The following is a 6747-nucleotide window of genomic DNA, read 5'->3' on the forward strand; positions in this document are numbered from 1 at the left end:
CATCACCAACTCAATGGACTTGAGTTTGAGCAAACTCAGGGAAATAGTGAAGGACAGAGAAGTCTGGCATACTGCAGTTCATGTGGTTGCAAAACGTGAGACATGACTTGGCAACTGAACAACAGCAACAAATAAAACTAAACTATCATAAGACCCAACAATTACACTCTTGGGTACTTATCCCCGAAAAAAGTGAAAACTTATGTTCACACAAAAACATACAACCATGTTTATAGTAGCTTTATTTGTAATAGCCCCAAACTAGAAACAACCCAGATATCAGATATCCTTTGATGGGTAAATGGTTAAACAAACTGTGGTATACCCCTGCCATGGAATACTAAGCAATAAAAAGTAACAAAGCTATTGCTACAGGCAATAAACTGAATTAATCTCCAGGGAATTATGCTGAGTGGATAAAACCAATCCCCAAAGTGACATACTATATGATTCTATTTATTTAGTATTCTTGAAATGGCAAAAATTATGTAAATCAAAGACAGATCATGGTTGCCAGGGATGAGGGAGATGAGTATGGCTATGAAAGTACAAGAGGGACTTTCCTGGTGGTCCAGTGGCTAAGACTCCAGGTTCCCAATGCAGGGACCCTGAGTTCAATCCCTGGTCAGGGAGCTAGATCCCACATGCTGCAACTCAGAGTTTGCGTGTTGCAACTAAGACCCAGCACAGCTAAATAAATTTAAAAAAAAATTTTTTTTAAGTACAGCAGGAGAGAGAGACCTGTGGTGATGGAACTGTTCTGTATCTTGTCTGTATCAGTGTCTATACTGGCTGTGATATTAGACCACAGTTTTGCACAATGTTCCCACTAGGGGCAATGCATAAAGCTGTACATAGAATCTCTGTATTATTTTTTACAAGTGCATGTGAATCTACACTATTTTTAACTTAAAAGTTTCATTTTTTAAAAAATGACAGGTCTGCAATTCATATAGTTCACTCTAATGTCTAAATCGTGATTGAACCAAGATTCCACCAAGGTCCACACCTTCGTGGCCACACTAGGCTTTCTCTTGACTGCTGGCTCACTGCGAAAGGCCAAGGATCCACTGCTAGGTTCCAGGGAGGAGGGAAGGAGGACTCGGAAAGGTCACAGGAGCCTGGAGACCCAGGTGAGTCAGGGAGTGCTGAACTACTCTCTTGGGTTTGTTTTTCTTTAGCATATTCATTTGGCTATGCCAAGTCTTAGCTGTGACACATGGGATCTTCCTTGTGTTAACTCAGAATCTTTCCTGGTGGTGCTCAGGCTACTTCCTAGTTGTGGCACGCTGGCTCCAGAGCACAGGCTCAGTAGCTGTGGTGCATAGGTTTAGTTTCCCTGACCTGGAATCACTGGAAGGCAGATTCTTAACCACTGGACCACCAGGGAAGTCCCTGCTCTCCTCTTTGAAATGAATCCATTGGAAGTAAGTGACACTGTGAAAGTAATTATGGGCCAGATCTATTCTCTTCTTTCTTGAATCCAAAAAGAGTAGGAAGATATAAATATGAAATAAAGAAGGGGAGTGGGAGAGACCAGGAAGAGGGTAGAAATCAAGAGGTGTCCTCTGTCTTAGCAATGAGCTGCATTTTCTTGTACATCAGCCTTCATTCTTCATAGCACTTAAAGTCTAAAGAAATAATTCCTTAGAAGAAACGATCCAATGAACAAAGCTACCTAGAAATAGCAGACATGTGCCAGCAACTCACACCCTAGAGAAGGGTTACCTCTGCTCCTGGGACTTGGGGTAAGGAAACTTAAATCTAATCCTGGATACTCGAACCATCTGCAAAATACTAGTTATGTCCTACCACTCATGGCTTACTATTTTAATCACCACCACCACATCCACTCCCATTCATTAATGGAATTTAACCAGACAACCTAGAAGTTTCCTTCCAGGGTTTCCCACCATCCTTCCCTGCATCGTGTCCCACTGGTCTTGGAATACTGCTAAGCATCAGTAACCCAAGTTGGCCTGGCCTAGAGACTTACCTTTTCTTCTGTTCTTTGGCATATCCAGTGGATTACAGTTGCTCCTTGGAGGGCTACGTTTGCTCACTGCTTAGATTCACAGGTCAGGACAGCATGAGAGAGACATTCTTCAGCTTGCCCTTTTAGTCCAAATGCCATGTGATTTCATGACACCCCTCCAGCTTGGAGCTGGAACCAGGTCAGAAGTCCCTGGCTCCCACAGTCACAGACTGCTCCAGGCAAATCCAGTGGGAAGCCTTATCTGCAGTCCCTGGAGCCCATGGGGAAAGAATTTAGTCTGAGAGAAGATCTTCCACTCTACTAGAAACACTCAAGCGCCCTGAGCACATTCATGAGCACTAGCAACATAGAATTTCTTTTCAAATTCTTTTCAAAAGTGTGAAACAAATGTTGGGCATAGGACAAAAAGAAAAGAACCCCCCCAAACCCTGAATTTCACTCATGTCATTGGATTTACAAAGCTAAGTCCAGAGATTTAAAAACAGCAATGCTCAGTGTTGATAGGAAACAAGATTCTAGGTGTGTATGTGTGGAGATGGGGCTAACAGAAAGGACCTACACTTCCCAGCTAGGCAGAGCTGTGTGAATCCTGGCTCTGCCACTTACTATATATGTCACCTTCTCCAAATTGTCTAACTTCTCTAAGTCTCAGTTTCCCCACCTGTAAAATGGATTTAGTAAATAGTACCATATCACAACTCACAGGGTTGTGATATGTTTTATTATCATATATAAAAAATTGAATAGGCTCAATGACAAGAAAGGAGCTTATTATAATACTATGTCCATTTAGAGATACAACAGATTAAAAAGAATAACATCTTCTTTCACAATTAATAAGTGTGTGTGTGTGTCTGTGTCTGTGTCTGTGTGCATGAGTCTCAAGAGAGAAATAAAAAGGTTGATTCTTGGTGAGGATCACATCCTTCAGACTTCATAATTTAACCCTATGTCTATCTTCTTTTATGTCTGAAGTGTCCTGTTACCCTTCCTTACAGAAAGTTCCAGAATGTAAACTAAACTGTATAACCTAAATACACCTCAGGTGCCTTTGGAACCACTGGGCACTGTTTCACATCACCCCAGTGGCAATGCCAATAGGACCGATATTAGCCCAGGAAACAATTCAGAGCAGTCTCCACTTTACACTTATTTTTCAATTTGAAGTTCTGAAGTTCATATTATATTGAAAATAGATGCTTAAAAGTCTTTCTCACTCCACAGACTAGCGCTCTCATTTTTGCATCTGACTCCTGACTTATTAATCACAAGATTCTCTGCCCCCAGCATAGACTTGGTAAAGTAGAAGTTCTCATCAAATGTATACTCATTCTGTTCCTGGTTTACATCAGAACCAAACGACTTTATTGCAGGGGAATAGTGATCTTGAAGTAGTCCAGAGAATGTTGTTGTTTAGTTGCCAAGTTGTGTCTGACTCTTTGTGAACCCATGGAACGTTGCCTGCCAGGCTCCTCTGTCCATAGGATTTCCCAGGCAAGAATACTGAAGTGGGTTGCCATTTCCTTCTCCAGGGAATCTTCCCAACCAGGGATCAAAACTGGGTCTCCTACAATGACAGGTGGATTCTTTGCCGCTGAGGCCCAGGGAAGAACACAGTCCAGAAAACAGGCATAGTAAAAAGTCATTACCACTCTAGGCTGGACTGACAGAAGGAGAAGGCATTACAGCAGCCCAGGGGTGGAGTCACTAGAGACTGGAACCAAGGAGATGCCCAGAAGAAACAGCCTCAGCAGAGATTTCAGGAAAATGTTTCCTGACCTATAACACAATGTGCAGCCCCACATAACCCAGACATCCCACACCTCCAAGGAGTTTTTCCAGAAATCCTCCTTCTCTGTCTCCCTTATGATATGTGGGATTTCAGAGCAGTGGAGAAGAGTGATTAAAATCACAGAATTGATCACTTCTGGGTAACTAGTTTCTGTGTGCCTTTGCTTTCTCCTCTGTAACATTGGGAAATTCATACATATCTCAAGGGGTAAAAGCTGAAGAAGAAATGTGAGATTACATTTACAAAGCATCTAAGCTTGTCTGGCACAAAGCAAACATTCAAATTATGCTAATCCTCACCCTCCCTTTTTAAATGACACAGAACATGCTATAACAAAAGGCTTTTGTATTCCACCCCTTTCTATTAGAGAACTTTTGTGTGGAGACTAGAAAATCTGTCAAAGGGCAAGGGATCTTTCTGGAATGTTGGCCATGGCTCAGAGTAACTGTATGCCTTGGTGGATAGGTAATATAGGGTGAGTGGTTATCTATAGATGCGTAGTTGGAAAGCCTTCCAGGTAGAGAAGGGAAGGGCCATGGGAATGGCTGACGGGTTGAGGGAGGGTGACTTGAGGGTCCCTCCTCTTCTTTCTCCAATCTCCTTGTCAGAGACTTTGGTGAAAATGACAGTCCAATTGTGTAAATTATTTTTTCCTCGCGTCTTTCTATTTTTCTTTTTTCAAGTTTTCTATGCGTGGATCTTACTTGTATAATAAGAAAGAAAAATTAAGCACCAATTTTTAGGTCAACTAACCAAGCTGACTCTATTGGCAAGTCTTTAAAATGAATGGGGGACTTCCCCGGCAGTCCAGTGGTTAAGACTCAGAGCTTCTACTGCAGGGGACACAGATTTGATCCTTGGTCGGGGAAAGAAGATCCCATATGCCAGATGATGTGGCCAAATAAATAAGTGTTGTAGTTGCTGGTTAGTTGCTCAGTCATGTTTAACTCTCTTGCCACCCCATGAACTGTATGTAACCTGCCAGGGTCCTCTGTCCATGGGATTTTCCAGGCAACAATATTGGGGTGGGTTGTCATTTCCTTCTCAAGGGGATCTTCCCAATCTAGGGATCGAACACATGTTTCCTGCATTGGCAGATGGATTCCTCACCACTGAGCCACCAGAGAAGCCCTAAATAAATAAATAATAAAAATGCATGGTAATAGGAAAATGGAAATAAGGTGGGTTCCATTGAGGATTCAGCTCTATCCACATGGGATGGTGCTGGCTGTTTCAAACCAGTCTCACCAGCTGGGTCTGCAATCCTGACATCTTTTGTTCTCCTGGAGAGTTCTTTTGCAATACTTAGAATTGTGGCATAATGCCCTCAGGGAAGGCCTGCATGCTTTTAAATCTTAGAATGTGAAGATACTCCTTTTTTTGTTTGTTTGATGTATAATTATAGTTAAAATTGGAGTTCTTAACTTCTCTTCTACTTGCTGTTAATCTTGGTTATCAAAGTATCAGTTTGCTTTTGTGACAGAGATGGGTGGTGCTCACCAATATCCTCTTCTTTCTGGGCCCCAGCTAGACTACTTTCCCAGCCTAACTTGCAGTCGGTCATGGCCGAGTGACTAAGTCTGGCCAAAGGAATAGGGAATAATGATGTACATCACTCAGAAGCCTGGCCTCTGACCGTTCTCACATAACCCTCCACGCTCTTCTTCACAGATCAGCTGACTGGAAGCTGAAGATCCACTGACTGAGTTTTGAAGCCCAGAGGGATGGTGGAGCTTTCAGAAGGAGGGAGCTGGGTCCCTGAATGATTGCGTGAAATAAATTCCTTCTGCTCTTTCTCAATCACATTGAACTGCAGTGTGAGCAAGGAACACCTTAGCTATGTCTGGCACTGAGATTCTGCAGTTGTTTGTTACAGCAGCAGAGTACTCTTATAAATACCCCTACAGAGGAGGCATACCGGGGGAGAAATATCTAACTCTGAGTGGTGTCCCTGGCAACATGGTGCCAGATGGACACTTCCAAGGAAGATTAGCTGGAGCTGCATATCACCATCTCCCAAGGGGCCACAAAAAGCAAATCAGATCATTGGATGTAACCTCTAAGGATAATTTTCTCTCAGTTACATTTGCTGGTTTATGTTTTCCTCTTTCATGAATAATTACCTCGGCTTCTTATTTTCAACTGTGGGTTGTTAATGATGATGGAGGGACCTAAACGGGGTGGATAGTAAAAGATGTTACAAAATGGAGAAGGTTTTTGAATATTTCAGAGGGTGCTTCTGTGAGCTTGGCTTGAAATGTTTCATTGCCTTATCCTGTGATACTAACAGGCATCCATTAATTCTTTCTTTCATTAAACGATTACTCTGAACAAATATCCCACTAGTCCCTGATACAGTGGGATATAACTCTGAGAAACTGAACGACTGTGGTTCTTTTACTCAAGGAGCTTATGGTCTAATGGAGAAGAAAGACATTAAATAACCAATTACCCAAACAGATAATCACACAAGTGGAATAGGTGCTATGAAGGAAAAGCCCAGTGTACCAGTAGTATTAGAACATATTATGGTGGGGGTGGGTGTGTGGTGGCTAAATTCACTGAAAGGGAAACAGCTCCCTGAGAAAATGATGTGAACTTTGAGACCTGCAGGATGACCAGTTGTCCAGGGGAAAAATATATAAGGTATGGGAAGCAGATCTTAATGTAGGAGAATTACATTAATATAATTAACATTAATATTACTAATAATATTAACTAATGGTTTCATACTACTTATTATGGCTCAGGTAATACTCTAAGTTCTTTACATATGTTCATACATTTAATCCTTTCAGCAATCCTATAAGGTAAGTACTATTATTATTTTCATTTTGCAAATGAAAAAACTGAGGCATAGAAATGTTAATAAGTTGCTAATAAACAGCAAGGGAAGAATTTTCACTCCAACTAACTGGCTCCAGAATTTTGTACTCTTAGTCACAGTAGTCTGCTGAGA

This window comes from Capricornis sumatraensis, chromosome 2, assembly GCF_032405125.1.
Source record: "Capricornis sumatraensis isolate serow.1 chromosome 2, serow.2, whole genome shotgun sequence".
Lineage (NCBI taxonomy): Eukaryota > Metazoa > Chordata > Mammalia > Artiodactyla > Bovidae > Capricornis > Capricornis sumatraensis.